Source organism: Lissotriton vulgaris, chromosome 1_2 (genome assembly GCF_964263255.1).
Source record: "Lissotriton vulgaris chromosome 1_2, aLisVul1.2, whole genome shotgun sequence".
NCBI classification, from domain to species: Eukaryota; Metazoa; Chordata; class Amphibia; order Caudata; family Salamandridae; genus Lissotriton; species Lissotriton vulgaris.
Window position 1 is genome coordinate 302,609,140 of NC_141686.1, and position 25,282 is coordinate 302,634,421.

At 50.2% G+C, this 25,282-nt stretch overlaps 1 protein-coding gene across 1 annotated transcript in view; it reads right to left on the reverse strand.

The window, feature by feature from the left end:
- NDUFV1 (NADH:ubiquinone oxidoreductase core subunit V1) overlaps positions 1-6,812 on the reverse strand; it is a 45,560-nt gene extending 38,748 nt beyond the window's left edge. The window contains exon 1 of the mRNA XM_086953303.1: positions 6,719-6,812. The gene's annotated coding sequence lies outside the window, so the exon portion shown is untranslated. The remainder of the gene's footprint in view (positions 1-6,718) is intronic.
- Between the last annotated feature and the right edge of the window lie 18,470 nt (positions 6,813-25,282).

A 25,282-nucleotide genomic window follows, 5' to 3' on the forward strand; every position in this document is an offset into this window, starting at 1 on the left:
ATACAACAAAACAACATGAACCACAATACTGGAAGCAGAATAGAGGTAACTACTTTGTTGCGGTCCAACGATCAGGAACTGCAAGCTGTGACCTTTCTCCCAACAGAGCGGAATTAATCAAGTATGATGTATGGTCACAACAATGCAAATGTTCTCACCTATTCCCTTCAGGAATTAACTCACTTAGAATCAACTACCCTTTAGACCTATCCAAAAACGGAGCAAAAACATAATATAATAAGAAGCAACCCTGAAAATCTCATATCAAACTCCTATATTTGCTTTTCAAAAGGGGCCATTAAGACCAATTTGATCTTCTACACGAGAAGCACTGCTAAATTGTACTCCCTCAAGACAGTCAACTCAACACAGAACATCCCCCATGGTAGCAAACTCTCAATATAACCCTACTCTCAAAGCGAATGCTACCATCTCACTTCATAAAAATGGCAACATCTTCATACAGGCAACGGGCAATGACTTGCAAACATTCAACTCATTCTTTAGTGAACTGAAAAGGCAAGTAGCAGTCCCAGTAAAAGTGCCTAGCCACCTGACTCCGAGCCCAAGCCACCTGACTCAGACCATAAGCAACAACACCTATTCATGATCCTAATTCCCAATGGCACCGCCCAAAACTAAACCCATCAGCAACAACAGTTCTGCAGCCTACTAGTCCCCCAGAATCTCCATCCAAACCTGAGAAGGTAAGCAGTCACCCCAGCAAACCCTCATAGAAGCTCATCTCTTACCCCCGAGCCCTAATCTGGATCTTAAAGCCACTTTCGCCGCCCAAAATACTACTCTCATCTGCAATTGCAGCCCCACAGTCCACATAACTACTCGGAGTCTTCAACTAGACCCTACAAACCGCAACTACTCATCTACAGGGAGTGCAACAGCCCCTAAGAATATCTCACTGACAGAGCAGTTTATGGAAATAATATTAGCTCATGGTCACAAAACGTTGCAAAGATCCACACAGAGTAATAATGGTATCCCTCAGTGCATATCCCATAAACTCCCCGAAACCCAAATCAATGAGAACCTGCAGCTGCTTAGGGAGGACATGATATAGGTCAAGATGAAAGTAATCATTCTCCTTCACACCCTAGAAAATGCGCACACTGTAGGAAAGTGCCTCTTTTGGATATGGTTAGCCCCGCTATTTGTCTGAAAAATTATGTATTTTCGATTGGAAGTGCACAGGGTCCCTGCCAAATAGGTCCTCTGTGCGAGAAGCTATTCCCTTAACCTGCACCTTTTGTTTCCCATTTGGCCCAACTTCAATACCCCTTGTAAGTCCCTAGTAAATCGGACCAGTGGTACCCAGGGGAATTGGCACTGAAGAGGTACCTCAAGTGTAGCAACACAAATTGTGCCACCCTGGGGTCCCCTCACCAAGGCCATGCACCTTCCCTTTGCAGACTGCGTGCGTTTGAACAGATAGAACTGAATAGTCGACACTGCACACATCCATGTGTGCCATGCTCACAATATTACATGAGATATAGGTAAGACACCCCTCTGGCAGGCCTTATAGCCCTATGGCAGGGTGCACCATATCACCTGTGAGGACATATCTGCCTGAGCAGATGTGCCCCTCAAATATCCATGTCAATTCTTGGATATTGTAAGTGTACAAGGAAGCCATGAGGAGTACATGGCTGGACACTCGTCACTATGAGTTCCTCAGCACTGTGATGGCTTCACTGTACTATGTGATGTCTGGTACCAAACATCTCGTCTTAACCCCTTCCGTGCGGCCGCGATTTTTCCAGTGTGCGGCCGCCGGACGAACACGGGCGGGCCATGACGAACCCCAGCCGTCATCAGCACACGAGCACCGTAGTGCATGACGGCTGGGGTTCGTCACCAGCATGGAAGGGGTTAATAAGCCTGTGCTGATTTCAGTGGCAGATTTATTAATAACTGCACACAGAGGACCACTTGAGGGGTCACCTGTAACCTATCAATCCTTAGTGAGGTCACCAACTGGTCTAAGCCAGCCTGTCATCACCAGACAGTGTTCTGACCTCATGGAGTGAGCACTAGCACGCTCAGAGATCCAGAACCAAGCCTGTCCTGGCCGGAGATGTTCACACGTTCCCCAGGTTAGGAAGAGCCATCTGTGGTGGGAAGCTCCAAAGGCCTTGATGCATTGAAACACGAACCCCAACCTCCCCTCATAGTAGGCCCCCCCCCCCCTCCTGTCCGCACTCCCTTTTGGCGGGAAAACTTAGGTAGAATTCAAGGTGTGCCCCCCCTCTGCCAACTCCACCTTGCAGGTGTGGTTAAGCACATATTGCAGCATCCAACATCTTAAAGATGGTGGGACTTCTCCAATAAGGGCTAGGGTTATGTCCTCCTTCCACAGGAGGTGGGCATAATAGAGTGTTGACACCCCAGGTAAGGGGTCCATTTGCACCACCTGTTACTGCCTTTTAAATATATCTGAATTTATTATTTAGGTGGCATCCCCAGACCATTGAAACCACAAATTTCAACAAGAAGAAAACATACAACTGAGCCTTCTCGGGGATGGCGCCCAGGATCTGGAGAGCTTTGCCTTCAGAAACTAGACTTAATCCCTCTACTGCATCCTTCAAAAAAGAAGTGAAATCAGGGCTAAGTTCACTTGAGCCGGGGTTACCGTGTCTATATGATGCAATTCTTGATCTATATTGAACTGTATATTATTTACTACTTACCTATGTATCTTCGATATTGTGACTTACTATGCTTGATTTGTATGGAACTATATGTTTACCATATGCCTTTGTTCTGTTCGATATTCACCCTGTAAAGCGCTCTGATACCCGCAAGGGTCTTGTTTGCGCTATATAAAACCTTCAAAATAAATAAATAAATAAACATCCGAGTGAACAGAGGAAAGGACTTTGCAACTTTCACCAAGCTTGCCGAAGAAACTACCAGAGGGCCTAGATCGAGAGAGCCTCCTGCCGAAGTCTCAGGGACATTAGACTTCACCCAGTCAGCCGTCGGAATTCCTGTGCGAGGAGTTCAGCTTGCAGGTGAGGCCTCCGTCGAGTAATCCGGAGCCTCTAGTTCTACTGTGAGGACTGCGGACTGGGCATCGTCTGAACTTTTGCTAAACCTGTGCGGGCTGCTGCAGCTAAGAGAGAGTTGCTGCTGCTAAGAGCACGCACGAATCTGAATTGAAACCTTCTAAACTTTTGCTAAACCTGTGCGGGCTACTGCAGCTAAGAGAGCTGCCGCCGCTGGGCACGCGTCTGACTCTGACCCTTTGAACCTTTCTTTGCTTAACCTGGGTGGTCCGCTGCAGTTAAGACGAGAGCTGCCGCCGCTGAGAGCCTGCCCAAATCTGTACCCTCCAACCTTCCGCAGGATCCCTGTGGGCCGCTGAGGGAGAGCTGCCGCCGCTGAGGGCCGACGGAATCTGCACTTTCGGACCTCCTGTTGAATCCGCATGGGCCGCCGCAGCCATGAGAGAGATGTAGCCGCTGAGTGCCCACACCCTTTGCTACAGTGCACCATTGTGATTTGTCCCGAGGGCCGCCCCAGCCAAGAGAGAGCTGTAGCCGCTGAGTGCCCACACCCTTTTGCTACTGTGCGCCATCGTGATTTGTCCTGTGGGCCGCCGCAGCCAAGAGAGAGCTGTAGCCGCTGAGTGCCCACACCCTTTTGGTACTGTGCACCATTCTGAATTGTCTCGTGGGCTGCCGCAGCCAAGTGAGAGTTGTAGCTGCTGAGTGCCCACCACCCTGTGCTACTTTGCATCATCATAATTTGTACCGCGGGCCGCCCCAACTAAGATAGAACTGTGGCTGCTGAGCACCCGCATCACTGACCACTTTGCATCCTTTGGATTTGTCCTGTGGGCTGCCGCAGCTAAAGAGAGAGCTGCTACTGCTGTGAGCCCACCACGGACCTGCGTAACAAGAGTCATCGCCACCACCAGCCCGAGACTCTGCTGCCAAGCGCTGCTGCCTGTCCCCGATTGCCCTAATCACTGGGAGTGCACGCTGCAGACTTCAGCTTCCAAGACATGGGGTCGCTGGGAGTCCGCCTCTAACCGTCTCCACTTCTTCGAGAGGCTGCGTGCCCTTTCAATGACAGGTACCTGGTGTGCACCGGGTCACGTAGGCCCCGGCCCTGAAATCCGTCAGTGTTACGCTTGGATGAATACGTGGTTATCTTTTTTGAGTCCCTACGGATTTGAGTTAAACTGTTAGATAAAGATATTTTTCTATACCTACCGGAGTGGTGTCCTTTTGTGGTGTCGTTACTGCCTTGTTGTATGTGATCATAAATGCTTCAAACACTGTCTCTGAGATAGGCCTAACTGCCCGTGCTACGCTACCACAGGGTTGAGCAGCCACTTGCCATGACTTAGGAAGAAGGGTCCCTATTTGGACATTGGAGCTAGCCATTGCCAACTAGAGACTCCCATTTCTAACAGTCTCTTTTGCAAGTCTTGTCGCTTATATACAGCACAGTATAAGACACAAAATTGTTATGTTTTCGTGTCTTTACTCCCCTTACCACTTTTGAATTTTAATTACATACTTTTAAAATGCCAGCAGAATAAATGCAACAAACCGAACCAAATGCATTTCCCATTCACACACAGTTCAGACAATCAGAATGAATGTACGAAATAGAAAATAATAGTTCTCTCTTCAACTTCATCATAATGTTAACCATGCAAAGCTTCGATTTTCAATGCTTGAGCAAAACAGAAACAACTGCAATCAGGGCCCATTGTTAACACTGCAGGCAAAGCATCAAACATCCTGTACAATAAGGCACTGCTACAAGTATCTCATTTTCATTATTTACTCCTTTGCTCTCCTACTTTCCTAGGTTTGCAAAGTTATTGCTTCACTGGCTCGCCGCACAAATCTTTTTAGTTAATATTCATTCACAATATATGCATCCAACCGTTTACAAAATCTGGTCCCTGGGCTATTCAGCTTGCCACACTGTAGCCGAGCAGCAGACAGACTGTTAGTCTGGCTACATGGCCTATCAAAAGTACTATAGCACTGTATGCATTGTACATCATAATGCTCCTAATCTTGTTTGGACTTAAAATGTTGTGCTTTTATATTTTTCTACAATTGATTTTATAATCTTGATCTTTGTTTCATGTTGCACACAATTAGGCTGCCAGTTTCGACATAACATGTACCCTAGTTCCTCGTGAGTAGGGTGTTCCTTGTTTTCTTCAAACACACCAGTTTCGTTTGGGCCTTAAAAATCATGGTTTTAAATAAGGTAATAAGGTTTTATAAAGGTCTTTCGTATAGTTTTTAACTACCTAGTTTTATATTAGATTCCTACTTTTACATCGCAATATAGATTGTTCTTTGTAAATGAATTTAGGTAATCATGGAATAAAGATTTACTTTAACTTATAGCGATGTATAACATGCAAATAATGTTTCTTTCTACAATGTTGCATAGTTAGATTGCATGCTGGCTAATAAAGCAAACTCTACATTCATAAAAATATGCATGAAACACAGACTTGCCATAACTTCTGATTGTCATCTCCCCCCCCCCCTTTTTTTTTTTAAAGAGACTCTCAGGCTTCCCATTCCTACAAGTCTCCTCTATCTGAATACAGTCGACTGTCACATATGTCTTTCCCTCGGTCTGTATTATTTCTGTTTTGCAAATAATCCACACGTCATTTAAAAAGGGACATTCATTTTTAAGTAATACACCTGCATGCCCTCAAGCTCACATCTTAGCCCAACCATCCATCTGCATGAACTCACATACCTCCTACTAATTGTCACAAATAACTCAGAATAACGTAATCTAACACAAAAAAAATGTAAGTGGATGCACGGGAGGGCTTTCAGGAGAGCACAAGATAACTCCAGGTAACCAACAATGAACACTAACACGGGTTCCCTACGCGACGCCTTGCCCAGTGTAAATGCACAGTAAAGCACTTCATCACCACATATGGATTAGTAAGCACTGCATAAACTCAATCACAATGACATGGCTTCCAACCCCCTCCATCGACCACTGCTGTGCATGGCAGTTATTTCAGAGTACAGACCTGCCCCTCTCCCCACCACTAGCCAACGTCCACTGTTTTATTTATTTAATGCGATTTTATATAGCGCAAAAATTACCCGAAGGTGCCAGTGCGGTTTACAAAAGAACCAGTTGCGTTACCTAAGGACTTTAGATTACATGAGTTACATAAGAGATATAAACAGAAAAAAATTGCAAATGTACAAGTGGAGTGAAAGAAGGGGAACAAATGCAAATGTACAAGTTGTAAAGTCACTCAAGGAAAGATAGAAATAGATAAACTCTAAAATCACACAGGAATGATAGTAAGTACAAAAGGTGTACTACATATACTAGTGGTCAGAGATAAATATACACACGGTTATGTAATGCCAGATCTTGCACAGGTTACACAACTGCTGGGTCTCCTGGGGCCTCTTCCTAGACTTGGACAAGACTAGCGCTCTGCTCGCCGGTGCATTGTTTGCTAGACAGAGGCACACAATATTAGTTGCACAAATCACTATTATGACCCGTCTCACATCTGACCAAAGCTCGAAACAGTGACATGAGGCGCTACCACAGCGCCTCGAAGCACTGGTGACACCAGGCTAAGTCTAGGAGAGGCATCGAAGCCCTCCCTGCCCTAACCGGGCCGTGACGTCATGCAGCCGCCCCCCGGGCCCCGTCCCGCACTCACCGCGGCCCCTCCGGTGTCACCTTCACCGCTCGGCTCCTGCCACTACAGACCGGAGGTGCGGCACGGCGCGTCCTGATGACGTCAAAGCGCCAGGCACGCGAGGCCGCCATCTTGTAAGGGGCACGCTCAGGTCTCCACGGTGGGGTTTGGCGAGGACGGTCAGTTGCTGATTCTCTTTCAAGCCCGGTCTTACTTGGGGTCCAGGTCACACAGACAAGTACGTCTCGGCTCCTGTGGGCCGATCGTCTAGTAGCCTAGAGAGCTACCCTGTCCAACCGCAGTGTACATGCGTAAAGAATGAGCCCGTTCCAAAATGGCGACTAGTGTCTCTGCAGAGCTACACTCAAAGTCCTTCTTCTATGTCCTTAACGTAGTGTTCATAGCTTCAAACAGTCATCAAAGTCAGCAGTAAAGCGCTGTGAAGTCCTCAGTGAGAGCGGGGCACAAGTGGGATCGAAGACACAACACTCCCATCCCATGGAAATAGTTTTGTAACAAGTGCGCCTATTTTAAAGCAGAATGGACCAATGCTGATTCGCCTGGGCTCTTGTTGGGTTCACACGGTGACAGGAGTATACTGTGGTGTTTTCCACATAAATAAATAAAGAGAATTGATTAAGGTAAAACGAGGTATAGTTTATTAAACCTCATCCACAAACAGCCCAAGTCCAACTGCCAGGAATCCCGGCTTAACATTCTTACGTCGGAATAATACAGAGATCTAATTCCAAGTTCCAAAAGGAATATATAGAATACCACAATGGATCGCACACCACTAGCCTCTCCTCCGGATCGCCCCTAAGCACTCTGGTATTTGAAGTGCGTGTAGTTCGAACAGTAGAAACAAAGTTTGTAAGTGGTTCACCAACGTTGGTGCGAGTAGGTACTCGTTGTCCCCAAGATCTCTAGACCCGAGACATGGCCCGGGTTTCGGGATAGTTTCCCTCATCAGTAGAGAAGTATTTGGGGTGGATGAGAAGGCCGCCAAGTATCCGTCACAGGCCCTGATGCCTCTCCGGCACGCAGGTGCGTCTCCAGGAGCTCGTCAGCTCGGGGCTCATGGGAGCGCTATAAGTAGAATACCACAATGGATCGCACACCACTAGCCTCTCCTCCGGATCGCCCCTAAGCACTCTGGTATTTGAAGTGCGTGTAGTTCGAACAGTAGAAACAAAGTTTGTAAGTGGTTCACCAACGTTGGTGCGAGTAGGTACTCGTTGTCCCCAAGATCTCTAGACCCGAGACATGGTCCGGGTTTCGGGATAGTTTCCCTCATCAGTAGAGAAGTATTTGGGGTGGATGAGAAGGCCGCCAAGTATCCGTCACAGGCCCTGATGCCTCTCCGGCACGCAGGTGCGTCTCCAGGAGCTCGTCAGCTCGGGGCTCATGGGAGCGCTATAAGTAGAATACCACAATGGATCGCACACCACTAGCCTCTCCTCCGGATCGCCCCTAAGCACTTGGTATTTGAAGTGCGTGTAGTTCGAACAGTAGAAACAAAGTTTGTAAGTGGTTCACCAACGTTGGTGCGAGTAGGTACTCGTTGTCCCCAAGATCTCTAGACCCGAGACATGGCCCGGGTTTCGGGATAGTTTCCCTCATCAGTAGAGAAGTATTTGGGGTGGATGAGAAGGCCGCCAAGTATCCGTCACAGGCCCTGATGTCTCTCCGGCACGCAGGTGCGTCTCCAGGAGCTCGTCAGCTCGGGGCTCATGGGAGCGCTATAAGTAGAATACCACAATGGATCGCACACCACTAGCCTCTCCTCCGGATCGCCCCTAAGCACTCTGGTATTTGGTTTAAAGTATTTTATTGAAGCAGGGTGGGGTAGGACACAAAGGGGGCAAGGAACAAGTAAACCACAGGAACCGCACAGCAATGCGTATTGTGCAGCAAGTACAGTAATGCAATTACAATTTCGTAAGAGGCCCCATCCGACTCGGGAGCATAGCTTCCCCAACTGTGGTCACTTACAAACAACGAGGGGGGGGGGGGGAGAGGGGAAGAGGGAAAGGGGAAAAAGGGGGGGTGAAGGGAGGGAAGCAACCCCGCTCCAAGAACCAACCCAACCAAACAGAACCCCCAACTACCGAACCCTAACCCACCCCCTGCACCGTGCCAGTATCTACAGTCTCCGCTACATGCAACTCTCCGAAAATCCCCGCTACACAGTACCGACCCCACCCAATCAAGTAGGCGGGTCCGGTGGCGGTGTCAGCCTTAACAACCTAAGGTATCTAGGGCAGGTGATCTCCCGAAACTCGGAACATAACAGGCTGTGAAAGGGCTCCCACAGTTCCTCAAAAGTATCAGTATCCCCCAAGGCTACTAAGGACATCTTCTCCATTCCAAGGACATGCCATAATCTGTGCAGCCAACCAACTACAGAGGGAAGTGTGGTAGTGCGCCAGTGTATGAGAATATTCTGCACCGCTGACCCCAGCGCAATTGCGATCTGTCTACCTCTCTTAGATCTAAGGGGATACATCAGCCCATTCGGCAACCCTAGCAGAACATAGGCCGGGAATCTAGGCAGTTCTATCCCAAAGCATTTGTCTACTTCGCCCAAAACCTCTTCCCAGTAAGGAGCCAGCAGGGGACATTCCCATAGTATGTGTGTTAGCGTACCAGTATTGCCACAGTTGCGCCAGCACGTCCCTGGTATTGCCCTGTCCATCTCGTGCAGTTTCTCCGGGGTACGGTACCAGTAGGTCGAGATTTTAGTGAAGGTCTCCGTAAGACCCGTGTGGTAGGCCGAGTGACGTGCGCGGAAGGAGATGTGTTCCCATTCTTTATGGCTCAACACGCGCCCGAGCTCGCGCTCCCAACGTTCCCGACCGGGGTTGTGAATATGAAAGGAGGGGGGTTGCAGCATTTTATACAGGTCTGAGATCAGTTTAGCGTCCGACGTGCGAGTAATTAACCAACGCTCATACGCAGTGATTTCCCGGTGTGCCGCGTCGCGCACTTGGGGTTGTAATGCCCAGTGGCGTGCCTGCATGTATCGCATGCGCTCCGTTTCCGGGAGGCCATAATCCCTCCTCAGGTCCGGGAAGGGGACAACCCCCTCAGGGCAATACAAGTGATACAGAGTGCAGCAGTGGGCCACCCGCCATCGCTCATAAGCGCCCTGCTCCATCCCGGGGCCGAAGTCCGGGTTGCCAATGAGCGGCGTAAAGGGAGAGGGGAAGGTGGTAAGCTCGCACCTGGCAGCCAACGAGTCCCACGTCCGGAGCGGGACCCGCGTTACCAGAGACGCATAGAGATTGGGGGGTCGATGGGCCCGCTTCAAGAATGGTACTTCCTGCAGCGTCCTTCCCGCCACCGCCTGGTCCTGGAACAGCCAGTGCTTATCAGACTCCCACTGGCTCCATTCCACTAGATAGCGGAGCTGAGCGGCATGGAAATATTTCCGCAAGTCCGGTATCCCCAGCCCCCCAGATTCCGGTGACAGCATAGCGATGCTTCTCTTGATCCTCGGCCTGCGGCCCTGCCACACGAACCGCGCGATGGCAGCCTGTGTCTCCGCAAGCCACCCCGCGGGGGGCTGGAGCGGCAACGCCCTAAAAAGGTAAAGCACCTGAGGCAGGAGAGTCATCTTCACCGCGGCCACCCTACCCAGCAACGACAGCGTGCCCTTATCCCATCGGCCCAATTCCTCCCTGATTTTCGCGCCCAGCACCGCGTAATTGGCCGTGACCATCTCCGGGAGGGAGGGCGCCAATAGGATCCCCAAGTACGGGATCCGGTCCTGGACCAGCTCAGAGGGTAAAGCCTCTGTAGTTCCGTTCTGGTGGCGTTAGTAAGCGAAATGTCAAGGGCGGCCGACTTCCCCAGGTTCACCTTGAAGCCCGCCACGTCGGCGAATAAGTTCAATTCCTCTACACAGGCCGGCAGCGATCTCCGCGGGTCATCCAGCGTCAGAATGACATCATCCGCGTACAGGCTGATCGCATGATGGAATGCACCCATCTTGACACCGACAATGTCGGGGTTCTGCCTGACCCTCTGAGCAAAGGGCTCCATGTACAGGGCAAAGAGCAGAGGGGAGAGAGGGCACCCCTGTCTCGTACCCCGCTCAATGGGGAAGGGTCGAGAGCTGCCGCCGTTCACCCGGACTACCGCAGAGGGGAACCGGTAACAATTGAAGATCAGATGACGGAACTTCTCCCCAATCCCGAATTTGCTCAGGACCTTCTCTAGGTAGGGCCAGTGCACCCTGTCGAAAGCCTTCTCCGCGTCTATGGACAGGAGCATCCTCTCCCCAGGGATCCTGGAAGCCTTCTCGAGGATGTGCGTCACCCTCTTTGTGTTATCTACTGTTTGCCTACCGGGCACGAAGCCCGCTTGGTCCGAGTCAACCATGCCCGGGAGGTGCAACGCCAGGCGTGCGGCTAATATACTGGTGAACACTTTCAAATCTGTGTTCAGTAGCGAAATGGGACGGTAGGACCCACAGGCGGTCCTGTCCTTACCCGGCTTCGGAATCACGGAAACCGTGGCCTGGAGAAATTCGGAGGGGATGGCTCCCGGTTCTGCGAAGGAGTTAAAAAGGCGGGTCAGTAGAGGCGCCAGTTCCTGACAGAAGGTTTTATAGAACAGCGGGATAAAGCCATCCGGACCCGGGGCCTTGCCCAATTTAAGCCGGGATATCGCCGTGATCACCTCCTCGATACGGATGTCACGCTCCAGATACTGAGCCTGCTCCTGAGACAACGACGGGAGCGGGACCGAGTCCAGATAGGCCATCTCAGCCCGGGCCGAGGGGGCCTCCCCGGTGTAGAGGTCAGCATAAAAGCTGCGAAAGACGTCTGCTATTTGCACATCAGCCGTGACCCTACCACCGGTCGGGTCCACCAGTTCCTTCACACGGTGCTGCTGGTGTTGCACCCTAAGTTTATTAGCCAGGAGCCGCCCACACCGATCGCCCCCTGTATAATATTTGTGTTTCAGGCGAAGCATCGCATACTCCGCCCGGTCCGTGTCAAGGGCCGCCAGGAGTTTCCGTGCCGCCTTCAGCTGCCTCCACACCCTGGGGGCTCCTGTCCTGTGATGAACCTGCTCCAGCTCCCTCACCTGCTGGGTGAGCTCATCTCTCTTGAGCTGTCGGTCCCTATTCTCGGCCGAGGAAATCGCTATAAATTCGCCTCGGAGCACCGCCTTCAGGGCTGCCCACTGTGTCGCACGAGAAGTATCCCCAGTATCATTTATGGTCTGAAAATCCAAAATGGCCGCCCGGATCTGATCCACCACCGACCGCCTGTGCAAAAGCGTGTCCCGGAGCCGCCAGACCCCTCTCGGCCGGACCACCGGGGGCAGAGTGAAAGCGCCCTCCACCGGGGCGTGGTCAGAAAGAGAGAGGACCCCCATGTCCACGTTTGAAGCCAAAGGGAGCATTGGGCCCGATACAAGGAGATGATCTAATCGCGCATAAGATCTATGGGCATGTGAGAAGTAAGAGTATGCGCGGGTGGTGGGGTGGAGGTGGCGCCACATGTCATGCAGATCCAGCTCCTCAAGTCGAGCTCGAATCGAGCCCGAAAGCTCACCCAACTGGTGGCGCCGCTGCACAGACCTGTCCACCGCCGCATCGAAAACCAGGTTCAAATCACCCCCCAACACTATGTGCCTATCAGAGGTGGATGCCACGTCCTCCAAAGCCCTGTGTAAGAATTGGTCCTGGTGATCATTGGGGCAGTAGACGGTGCCAACAGTCAGTGCTAGACCCCCCATCTTGATCCTGTACACCAGAAGTCTCCCCTTCTGTTCTGCTACCCTGCACACGACCTCTCCCCTGAACCCTCTAGAAAACAAGATCGCCACCCCTGCCGTCTTGGAGGCGCTAGAGGAGAACAGCTGCGTGGGGAACTTAGGGGTACGCATCCTCGAGCAGTCCTTAGTCAGCAAATGGGTCTCCTGCAACAGACAGATATCCGCTTGTGAGTTTTCCAACAAGGATAACACTGCCCGCCTCTTAACCGGATTATTCAGCCCTTTCACATTGAGAGTAAGCACCTTAAGAGCCATCAAGGAGGGGGATCAATGGAGCACATTTCAAGAGGCAAAGCCCCGCAGGCAAACACAGAAGGCACCACTCGAGGCCTCAAAACAGAGCAACTTTGAACCGTCCACTGGCACAGTACAGTCCCCGAACCCCAACACCCCACAACTAGAAAACCCCCCCTCGTCCCCACACAACCAAATCTACACCACCCCCCGCAGCTGCCCCCCCCTCTAGTCCCCAAAATCAAAACATCTGCCCGCCTGTCCCAACCCCATTCCCTGCTACTCAAACTTTTCAAAAAAGACATTGTCCCAGTCCGGCCCGTAACGGGCAGGGCCGTGGTAAATCAGTCTAGTGGACGTCCAGCCCCCTCCTCCAGCACTCGCCATCCCTCCCAGCCCACCCCCCGGAACCCCGCACCTGCAAGAGGAATAAGCTAAAGTAGACTCCCCCCGGAGTGAGTTCAGGCCGTCAGGGCCACTTCGCCGTTCGCCGCCACTCTGGAGGCCTCCTGGATGGCGGCCTCCATGTCCGCCCTGATCACGGGCGAGCCCGGACGCTCCGAAGGAGGAGAGGTCCCCCCTCCAGCTTGCTGCCATCCGTCACGAGTGCTTCGCCTCCGCCGCGGAGCCGGGGTATCTGTATCCGATGCTGTGAGGCCCAACACCGCGCAGACATCCTGGAGGGACCGAAGCTGATGCAAAACACCGTTCCATCGGAAGATCAGACGGAAGGGGTGCCCCCAAGAGTACTGTGTCCCTCGTTCCCGGAGGAAGTCAGTGGCGATCTTGAATGATTTCCTCTTCTGCAGCGTGACTGTAGATAAGTCCTGAAACAGGGTCACAGGGTGGTCCCGGAATCGGAAAGATTGCTGCCCTCGTGCTTCTCGGAGGATTCGCTCCTTCAAGGGAAAGTTCGGGAGGAAGGCCAGAATGTCCGGGGCGGGCGCCGTAGCTCTGCGGGGGCGGCCCGCCCGATGTGCTCGGTCTATGCGGATCCGAAAGTCCTCCGACTCTCCCAGGATCTTACGAAAGAGGGCCACTAGATAAGCAGTCACGTCTTCACCCTCCTCACCGGACGGCACACCCCGGACCCGTATGTTGTTCCGCCTGGACCGATTTTCAAGGTCCTCGGCGTGGGCCTGTAGCTCAATCTGTTGCTCCCGCAGTCGCAGAACTTCCTGCTGCAGATGGGTGATCGCTTCATCCCTGGAGTGACCCGCTTCCTCCACTGTGTTCACACGTTCCCCCAGGGAGTCCATCTCTCTCCGTACTTCGCGGACCTCCCCGGCCACCTCACGCTTGAGCGTTTGAAAGTCCTCCCGAAGGGAGCTAAAGAGCGATTCGAGAAATGATCTCGTCACCGGGGGTTCTCAGCCATCTGCACTCCTGGTCGGGGCCGGGGAGGTCGTGGCGGGTTGGGTTCCACCGCTGCGTAGGGTGCCGCGTCCCAGCATGTCCGGCAAGGTTCGGTCGCCCCGTCGCTGTCCCCTAGCGTTCGACATTGCAGCTGAGTAGAGGACGTTGAGGGCAAAGAAAGCAGCTATATGCTAGTCGGGGGCAGCGCCACTTAAAGAGCACCAGGAAGGCCGAGCTGCCCGGGCGGAGACCACAAAATGGCCGCTCTGTGATGTCGAGGGGCCAACGCCCAATATGGAGAACCCCTCTCCGTCTCCGATCCGGGACCCAAAATTCGGCCAGTGGGCAAAGTCACTGTGCGATGGCCGCCGGGGGCCGCGGCCTCAGGGGGAGATCTGCCCCGGGAGCCCCGCTCCGCTGCTCCGCTCAGACAACCGGCCGGAGCGGCCTCTCCCAGCGGGCCTCTTCAATCCACGGGCTGGCGTAGTGAAGCGATGTCGACTCCGCCTCCGCCCCTCACCTCCGCTCTGCTCCGTTCCGCACAACCGCCATCGGACAACTCCGAGCCGTTCGCGAAGCCGTTGCAGACTCCCACTCCGACAGTTCATGCACCGCTGCGGGCTTCACACACAGGCGGCTGGGCGCTCCGTCACGCTCCGAGGGTCGGGAGACTCGCGGCTTCCAGCTCGCACACGGGCCATTCAGCGAGCCCCGACCCGAGCTTCACCGGTCAGGAACACACCCCCGACGGCGCAAACCGGGCTCAGCAGTCGCTCCACACCTCCACCGTGGGCACCAGGCTCAGTCGCCGCGTGATCCGGGGGGAATCAGCGGTTACAAGCGGTGCAGGGATTCAGGGGTCCGGGAGCTCTCGGCAAGTGCGACCTCTCAGCCCGCCATCTTGGCCACGCCCCCAGCACTCTGGTATTTGAAGTGCGTGTAGTTCGAACAGTAGAAACAAAGTTTGTAAGTGGTTCACCAACGTTGGTGCGAGTAGGTACTCGTTGTCCCCAAGATCTCTAGACCCGAGACATGGCCCAGGTTTCGGGATAGTTTCCCTCATCAGTAGAGAAGTATTTGGGGTGGATGAGAAGGCCGCCAAGTATCCGTCACAGGCCCTGATGCCTCTCCGGCACGCAGGTGCGTCTCCAGGAGCTCGTCAGCTCGGGGCTCATGGGAGCGCTATAAGTAGAATACCACAATGGATCGCACACCACTAGCCTCTCCTCCGGATCGCCCCTAAGCACTCTGGTATTTGAAGTGCGTGTAGTTCGAACAGTAGAAACAAAGTTTGTAAGTGGCTTTTGGGAAACGCACCTGCGTGCTGAGCAGGCAACAAAGCCCTTGACGGATCTACAGCGGCTTTCTTCACCACCCCTGAACTTTATCTCTACTGATGAGGGATATAAATCCCGAAACCCGGGCCATGTCTCGGGTCTAGAGATTACTGAAGCTTCAAGAACTGATTTGCACCATCCAAGGTGATACACTTTGAACTTTCCTGTTTCTTTGCTACTCGCACTACCACTCCCAGAATGCTGAGGGGCGATCCGGTGGAGAGGCTAGCGGTGTGCGCCCATCTTGCGTTCTACTTAATGGCTTTTGCGAGCCTCCAAGCCGACGGGCTTTTGGGAAACGCACCTGCGTGCTGAGCAGGCAACAAAGCCCTTGACGGATCTACAGCGGCTTTCTTCACCACCCCTGAACTTTATCTCTACTGATGAGGGATATAAATCCCGAAACCCGGGCCATGTCTCGGGTCTAGAGATTACTGAAGCTTCAAGAACTGATTTGCACCATCCAAGGTGATACACTTTGAACTTTCCGGTTTCTTTGCTACTCGCACTACCACTCCCAGAATGCTGAGGGGCGATCCGGTGGAGAGGCTAGCGGTGTGCGCCCATCTTGCGTTTTCCAAAAGGAATATAGGCAAAGGAAAGCAAAGAAGAGTACAAAGCAGGGCATTACATATACATTTATTTATTTATGCGTTTTTATATAGCGCGGACTTTACCCGAAGGTGTCAGAGCGCTTCACAACAGGAACAGTACTGATACATGAGGATAAGATTACAAGTGAACAAATTACAAAACCAAACGTTAAGTTACATGAGGCAAAAGTGACAATTGTGAGCAAACAAAATACAAGAGGAGCAAACGATGCATTACAGGAGGAAACAGTGACATGTGCAGGTTACAAAAGCGTACAAAGTACTAGTAGAGGTATAGTACTGCAGTAAATGGCAGACACTCAAGCACAAGAACAAACGTTACGTAGGCAATGGTGGCACTTGTGCAAGTATCGAAAGCAAACAAAATGTAAGAGGTAGCAAACAGTGTGTTACAAGAGAAAAGTGACGTGCATGTTACAAAAGAGTACCAAACACAGGTAGAAGGATAATACTGCAATAAATGGCAGATACTCAAACCACAAGAACACACTGGGAACAGGGGTGGCTGGTGACATTTAAAAGTGGTGAGGCGTAAAGTTTCTGGGCGAGCCTGCGGCGAGCAAGCACCTTTTTGAAAAAAGAGTGGGTAAATGGTGCATTTTCAAGCAAATTCCAGAAGCAAGAAGGTTAATAATGCAATTGTAAAAGTGCAGTTATTACATTAATAAAGGGATGTCATACTACAACAACATGGTAGCTGCCTTTTCAGTATACCCACAGAGCTTCATAGCAGACATCAAGATACAATGCTGAGAACCTCACAGATTTTTTTAAATTTAAACTGCACACAACTAAACAAAGGACTAAACAGGTCACAGATTAGCAGCATTCAAGAAGAAATGTTATGCTTAACATAATTGCGATATGGAATCAGTCTCAAAAACATAGTCAATCAGAAAGGTATTTCTGGGCTGCCAAGAGTTTTTGTACACCCTAAAATATCAATCGATCCCGAAAGCCTGTAAACAAACGTTTTAACACATGTTATGTTATGTTATTTGTACTTATAAAGCGCACTGCTACCCTGAGGTGTCCTGGCGCTGAGTACTGGTTACCTGGGGAACGGTGAGCTATTGAGAGAAAAGCCAAGTTTTCAAACCCTTCCGAAAGGAGATAAGATCTGGAGCATTTCTTAGTTGAATGGAAGTTCGTTCCATGCTTTAGAGGCACAGTGAAAGAAACTTCTGCCTCCCAGTTGGTTTTCTTAAACATGGAAGTTTGAACTAATTTACACCTGGAGGAACGCAGGGTTCTGCGGGGGGCATACCAAGTGAGTCTATGCTTGAGACACTCTGGGCCAATACCATTTGCTGATTTAAAAACCACACAAAGGGCCTTAAACCGTGATCTGAGTGGAATTGGGAGCCAATGTAATTTCCTCAGCTCTCCTCTAACCGAAGCAAATCTTGCGGTTTCCGACAGCAATCTGACTGCCGCATTCTGGACTAGTTGCAGCTTGTACATGTGTTGTTTCTGTACATTGAGATAGCGGCTGTTGCAGTAGTCCAGATGGGACAAAATCAGAGCTGTAACAACCGTCCTAAGGTTGCCGAGAGGAGGCTCTGGATTTTTTAAATTAATCTAAGGCAGACGTCACCTGGTTCACTTTATCCCCCATGGTGAGTTTGTTATCCACCAAGACTCCCAGATTCTTGGCTTTCCTAGAGGATATTGGGCAGGAACCCAGCTCTTCCGGCTACCAGTCCGGTATCCATACCCGGGGATTATTGCCAAACATTATCACCTCGATTTTTGCTGAGTTGAGCTTTAAGCAATTAGATGACATCCAGCTGGAAATGGAGCTCATACATTTCTGAAACCTGCCCCCTGCTTCTCTTTCCACTCCCTCCGTCAGCGACAACACAATCTGAGTGTCATCAGCGTAGGAGGTGAGCTGGAACCCAAATGACCGGATAATATTGACCAAGGGGGCCACATAGATACTAAAAAGCGTGGGGCTTAAGGAAGATCCCTGTGGCAGACTCACAAGGGAGCGAGAAGGGGTCAGAGACATTCCCATCTAGGTCCAATGTCTGGGACCTATCAGCCAGCAAGGAGTGTTGCAATTTCCATGCTGAACCCTTGACTCCAATGTCAGAGAGCCGGTTCAGCAGGACCCCATGGTGGACTGTGTCAAAGGCCGCAGATAGGTCCAGGAGGATTAAGATGGCATTTCCTCCCCTATCCACGGCCTCTCTGATTTACTCCGTAGATTTTATTAACGCCAACTCTGTGCTGTGGAAGGCTCTGAACCCAAACTGCGAGGGGTCTAAGGAGTTCTTAGCCAGAATGAAATTACTAAATTGGCTGTTCATTTCTTTCTCCAGTACTTTAGCTCACCGAGGGAGTCTGGAAATCGGGCGATAATTATTCGAGTCCTTGAGGTCCAATGATTGCTTCTTCAGCAAAGGGAGCACGGAGGCCTTTTTCCAAATTCTAGGAAAAATTCCGGTCCGAAAAACTGAGTTTACTAGGGGGGGGGGGGGGGGGGGGGGGGGGGTTAGAACTTCTCCAATAATATCTGGGATTAACCTAACAATTCTGGTGGGACAAGGATCAGTGGGAGCACCAGATTTTATGGTGTGCAACAGTTTGATCAATACAGTATTCTCGATGGGGGAAAAATGATCCAGAGAGCCTTCGGTGGTAGCTGGGCAGCCCAAGGCCGTAAAACTTGAATCAATCTGTTTTACATTGATCTGACCCACCAGGGAGGTGAAAATAGTTTCAACTTTAGTTTTAAAATAATCCGCCATTTTATTGCAGAACTCTACATCGCCCTGTTTTTTTGGGGTAATGGGTTTAGTTAGTTTACAAATTGTTTTAAACAGTTCTTTAGAGTTTGATTCCACCCTGGTTATTTGCAGTGAGATGTATTCCTTTTTGGCTTCAAAGAGAGCTAACTTGTAATTAGAAATACAGGCTTTATACTATTTCTTCATCCCTTCAGAATATGATTTCCGCCAGTCTCTCTCTGTAGATTTACAGACCATTTTTTTAGCCCTGAGCTCATCCTAGTACCAGAGTGCAGTGGGCAGAGCCCGTTTGGGAACCCACTTTTTAACAGGGACTAGCTGGTCACAGGCCTTGGTGAGCCAGGTGTTATAGGTAGATGTAGCTTCATCCACATCTATCGGAATCTGGAACATGGAGTTCACCAGGACGTTACATAGTCTTTCTACATCCAGCTTACCCCAAGATCTAATGCCTATCTCGTGATTCTGTTTCTGGTCTATAGGCTGGGCCGGCAATGGTTTAAGTCCAAACTTGATTGCAAAATGGTCAAGGGATCGGGAAGACCATGATCTCAGTTACATCCTTATTGTTGGTGTATATACCATCCAGGGTATGGCCCTTTTCATGTGTTGGCACCTTCACCATTTGCTCCAGGCCCCCAATACCCAGGATTTGATTCAGCCTAGATGTTTCAGCATCTTCGGAATTTTCAAGATAGAAATTAAAATCCCCCATCACTGAGAAGGATTCCAAGCACAGACCCTCCTCCAGCAGCGAGTCCAGGGACTCCAGAAATCTACCTTTAGGACCCGGAAGCCGATATATCAGCATCCCTTTAAACGGTCTGTTAACCTCAGAGTATATATCAAGGGCTAGGGCCTCACAGGCCAAGCTGGTTGCTGGTACAAACTTCGGGGAAAGTGATTTGTGATAGATAATAGCAAGACCACCCCCCTTCTTGTGGAACCGATCCAAGGTGTGACAGTGAAAGCCCGCCGGTGTAGCTTTCACCAGATCAGGGCACGAACAATTGTTGGTCCAAGTTTCGGTGACAAAAGCCAGTTTGATTTCGTGCTCCCCCATTAAAAGTGTGCATTCCACGCTGTGCTTCACAAGGGATCTAGCATTGAACATAATGCATCTCAGTGTGCCCCCGTTTCTAGGTAACGCTGGTTTTAGAGTTGCCTGGGTGGTCCTATATTTGTTAATGGACTCATTAAGAATAGAGGGGAGCGGTATCCGCCAGCATCTGCATTGGGAGCTCATAGTGTTGTTCTTCTACTTGTCTCGGGCCAACCTAGGGCATTGCTGGTTCCTAAAGGCAGGGTTAACATTAAGTAGATCCTTACGTGAATAAAATAAAACCTTTGCTTTACAACAACCAGGGGTTCGGGCCCTGTGCCCGGCCAGAGCGTGGACGGGCGCAGACGGGCTTGCCTTTGGCGCACCTTTGGCACGCCGGCGACGCGTCCGCTGCACGCCCGCCACAACATACTTATTAAATAGAGTGCCCTACCAGCCACTACAACGCTAACCAGTGCTCACCAGACCCGGAAGTGAGGATCTGGGCCGGAGACCGGGTGTCTGAGAGTGCGCGAAATGTTAAAAGTGCAGTTTCCAACACAGCCTTGTCAGCAGGCGACGGAACACTCTTAAAGGCACAGTAGTGCTTCGGTAAGCTTCTGTCTCAAGAGTTCCAATGGGTTAATGCATCTGTTGCAAGGCTGTGAGATGCATTCAAAAATGTATCTCCATCCATAAATACATTTCTGACCCAGCAAGACAAGGTAAAGCAGCCCATACCAGCTGCTGAATACATGTTTTGGCAAGAGAGAAATTCCAGCAGATTTACAAAAAACGCTTTACACAGCAGCAGAATTCTCCTACCTGGCTCCCGGGCTTTGGAATCTCCTCACTCTTTCCATCAAATCCAGCCCTTCCCTCCTGAACTTCAGAAAATCGCTTAAAACTCACCTCTTCCCTCCCCTTGGTTAAAACTCCGTCACTCACTCACGCTTCACCCTCACTCACTCTGTCTTAAAGCGCCAGGAAGCCTTTGGTGTTAGCGCGCTTTATAAGTTGCACTTAAGATAAGATAAGATAAGATAAGCACTATGCTGATTGGCGTCGGTGTGGGTGAATGAAGAAACAGAAAATCGGACGGCTGCGGCGGTTCTGCGGATGAAAAATGACAGTCCCTGCATGGACACTGTTTCATACAGGCCTGCACACGCACATGGTGCCGCCGTGTGTCACAAGATCTCTCGTCTCTGTTCACACGGACACTGGTAAAAAGCTGAGATCACAGAGTGAAAGAGAGGGTGAGCTGGAAACCCAGAGCCCTCTATGCAGCTCTGCCCTTGGGAGTAAAGATGCCAATGGCTGCAGATTCGCACCCCCACCCATCAAACATACATGGGGTACGCGGCTCTGGGCCCCTGGCACTTCTACCCCAACCCTGCCTCCCGCCTCCCCATCCCGTGTAGTAGCCCCTCACCCCCGGTGGAGATGATACTATGCGTATGAGGGGACTTTTTGTAATCGTGGCTGGAACGGAAAGGGCATGGGGGCGGCTGCACTGGGGGTCATTATGGAAGCAGAATATAATACATTAATGGGAAATGCCTTCCGGTGCGGGGAGGGAGGCTGTGGGTGAAATACCTGTACACTGGTAATTATGGAAGACGACGAAGCCTTACGGCCACTGCTGTCGAATTTTCAACGGGGCACCCAGGTTGGAGTCACAGCGTCGGCGGCTGAACACCGCGTGTGATTCTGGGCAAATCGCTCAATCTCTCCGCGCCAGAAATAAAAGGAATGCGACCTTCTGGTGCTCACGTAAAGCTCTCTTAGTCCTCTTCGCGCAGGTTCGCGCAACATGCAAATAAAAATTTGATAAATAAGTGCGCGAGGAGAGTGCACGCGACGCGAGTAGTTACTCAGTAGTAGTGTAACTTTCGAAAAGCCCTCACCCCTACTACTGGCAGGGCATTCGCTAAGCACTGTCTGCTTGGCACGAAGCGCAGGGGCAGGAAGCGCTCTAGAAACACTCGTACCATGCCATAGTTTTTTAAGACAAAGTTTTGTTTAAAAAAAACACAATATTCTGCGCTGGAGCATTGTGCATAATTATTGTCCGGCGTGCTCACGGGAGGGAGGAGGGGGCGGGGGGCCATAGGAAATAAAAAGTTAACCCTACCTTACTTGCGGTTACTGAGCTGCCTCTTTCCTGGCTGGCCGGATCGGGTCAGGGTGATGTTGGGGAAGTCGCTTGCCGCCTTCATGACTCCAACGGCACTGGGGAGGAGTGGACTGGCAGGTGGGTGGCACTGGCAACCCCTCTCAGCCAATCATGGCGCTGCCAGCAGCGCCAGGATTGGCTAAGGGGACGGCTACCACTCGCCCGCCTGCCCATTAGGAGACCGAGGTTTGAGCCTTTGCTCAACCCCCGCTCTCCTAATGGGCATGCCCCAGCAGAGCAGACACTAGTGCGCATGAGTGGGCATGGTGCCCACCGTCCCCACTCATGCGCACTTGTGCTGCTGCCTGTTGCTCCTGGTTTGACCATCATGTCAGTCAACATGACGCCGGACCAGTGGGCGGTCCGACGTCATGCTGACTGACATGATTGTCAGTTCGTTCTCCCTCGAGCCGGCGTCTTTGAACTTAAGTAAACTGATTCAGTTTACTTTAGTTCAAAGACGCCTGCGGTGCGAGCGGGGGGGGGGGGGGGCTACGCCCCCACGCCCCAGTGGACGCACCGCGCCTGACTGGGAAGGCACTTCCATAGTCATGGAGAATAGAATTTTCTATAATGGAAGGTCTTCCTTCAGATAATAGAGAGGGCGTGAATTAAATTTGGAAGTGTCTTTGAAGGAGGAGAACTTTGAGGTCAGTTTTGAAGGTCTGGGAGGGGGAGATGATCCGGAGCTGATGCGGAAGTGAGTTCCAGATTCTCACTGCGTTGCCTGAAAAGGATTGGGCCATCGAACTTTCCTTCTTGAAAGTGGGAGGTTCAAGCAGTACATTTTTTTCCTGTCAAGAGAGCAGACCATGTACCTGACCACCAAGGACCATTCACAAAGTTCCCATAGAACAGAATACATTCTGAACACAACCACGTGAGCTCCCTAGTGCCACAACACATTCAAGAATAAACACACATCTTCTCCCTATAAATAATACAGGATTGTATGGATACAAAAATAATACCTAGCAAGTAACAGAGTAATAACAGAATTGCAAAACAGAGAAAGGCTACAGGATTAAGACACATAATCTTGCAAATACACTGGCTGCTTTATTTCCCTACTGGATCTGCTCTTCATCTCAACTTCCAGAGTTTTACCATTCTCTTTTCTATCAAGCTGTTCAATCTCGTCGATATACTCCCATTCAACTCTCAACCACATAACTTTCTTCAGCACCCTCACACAGACCATCCCCCTGCCAATCAAAATCATCAATCCAACAACCCAAACCCACAAACCCTTGTCCTTACTATCATCAACACTGAACATTGTCTTCTAAAAAATTAGCAAATCTGCTCATGTACCACACCTTACTACCACTCAATCATGCACAGTTTGTTATGATTTCTCCCACCCTACATGGTTTTAAGAATTTGCTTTTCCCTTTATCAACTCTAAAGGGCAACTTTACTCTTACAGAATCCCCTTTTTGACCTGGCACTCTCTAGAGCCCTTCCTTTTGTCTGATACACCTTGCATTTACCTTTAGCCTTCACAATATTATTTTTTACCTTGTCTGGAGACCATTGTATTAATCTAGACTTCGCCAGCCAACCTTGGTTATCCTTCATAAAAGGCACGTTACCTTTCATAATGGTGAATGGGCTCAAACTGGTAACAGTGGGCGTAGTGGGATACATCCACACCGTCTTTCTGATGCTCACCTTCCAATCCAAGCTCTTACTCCTAGCAGTCTGCAAGGAGCCATTTACAATTCTGTTAAATCTCTCAACTTTGCCATTACCTCTGGGATGATAGAGAGAAGTGAAACTGTGTTCTACCCCATTGTGCATCATGAACTCCTTCAAAACCTCAATCCCGAGCTGCACCCCATTATCAGTTATGACTCTCTTCAGAAGACCATCTCTTTGAAAAACACTATCCAAGAATGCCACCACAGAATCAGCATTGGAATTACAAACAAACTCAATCTCTGGCCACTTGGAAAAGTAGTCCATATCCACGAGTACATAACAATTACTACCCTCTTCTTCACTCGCAGGGCCACTTATGTTTACCCCTATGGTTTTCCAAGCCATATCAGGGCAAGGCACAGGGTGAAGACAAGGTATCATTGTCATCTGCGACTTATCCGCTCCTTCATACAGGTCACACTCCCTAACCACACTCTCCACTTCTTCATCTATACCTACCCACCAGTAGGATTCTTCCACTTTCGTTTTACTCTTCACTATGCCTAAATGTCCCTTGTGACACAATTTCACTATGGCGGTCCATAAAGACATGGGAGGAATTATCCTGTCTCCCCTCAAGACATTGTCAAACATCACAGTCATTTCATTACGCACCTCCCAATATGACTTGCACTCTTCCCTCAAGGCACCTTTGTCTGGCCAACCTTCCACCACATACTTCCTTACTTCTACCAATGCAGTATCCTCCTTAAAGGCTTCCTTCCATTCCATCATGTTGCTGGCATCCAGTTTTTCTGCACCACTGGCCCATTGAAATGTTCACCACCATCTCTGGAAACCTCCACTAAGGGCAACTGTAGTCTCCTCAGACAATCAGCCGCTCTATTCTTCACACCTGGCTCGTAGCACAGCTTATACCAATAATCCACCAATCTCTCCTACATCCTAGCAATCCTGGAAGTGACATCCAACAATCCCCCAGGAGTTAACACCTTCAGTAAGTGTGTTTGATCACTTCTAATCTCTGCCTCATAACCCCAAAATAAATTCCTAAAGTGTTCCAATCCCCATATGCTTGCTAAAGTTTCCTTTTCCATTACAGAGTAACGTTCCTCTGAAGTCGATAGTGCCCTTGACGCAAAGGCCACATTAAACGCCTTCCCTTTATCATCCGTCTGGCTAAATCCCGCCCAATGCCTTTCATGCTTCTATCCACGCCGAGAATGCGCATTGGATCAAACCCATGCAGATTCTCAGATTTAAAAAGGCACTTCGTGATACATTCAAGATCATCCTGTAACCGACTTATCAAAACAAATTTGACATCATTCTTTAATCGTTGCCATAAATTGTAAGTCTTTTTTGAAAAATTATGCACAAATTTGGCATAAAATTCGGCCAATCCAAGGAATGACCGTAACTCATCTTTAAAGGTGGGTAGAGGAGCTTCCGTCAATTCAAACATTTCATTTTGAATTTGCATTTGAAACATTTTGCAGTCAACCCATTCTCTTGTAAAATGTTGAGTACTTTCTCCACTCTTGCTTCATGTATTTCCTCACTTTCCCCCATGATCAAAATGTCATCTTGGAAAAAATAGTACCACTCT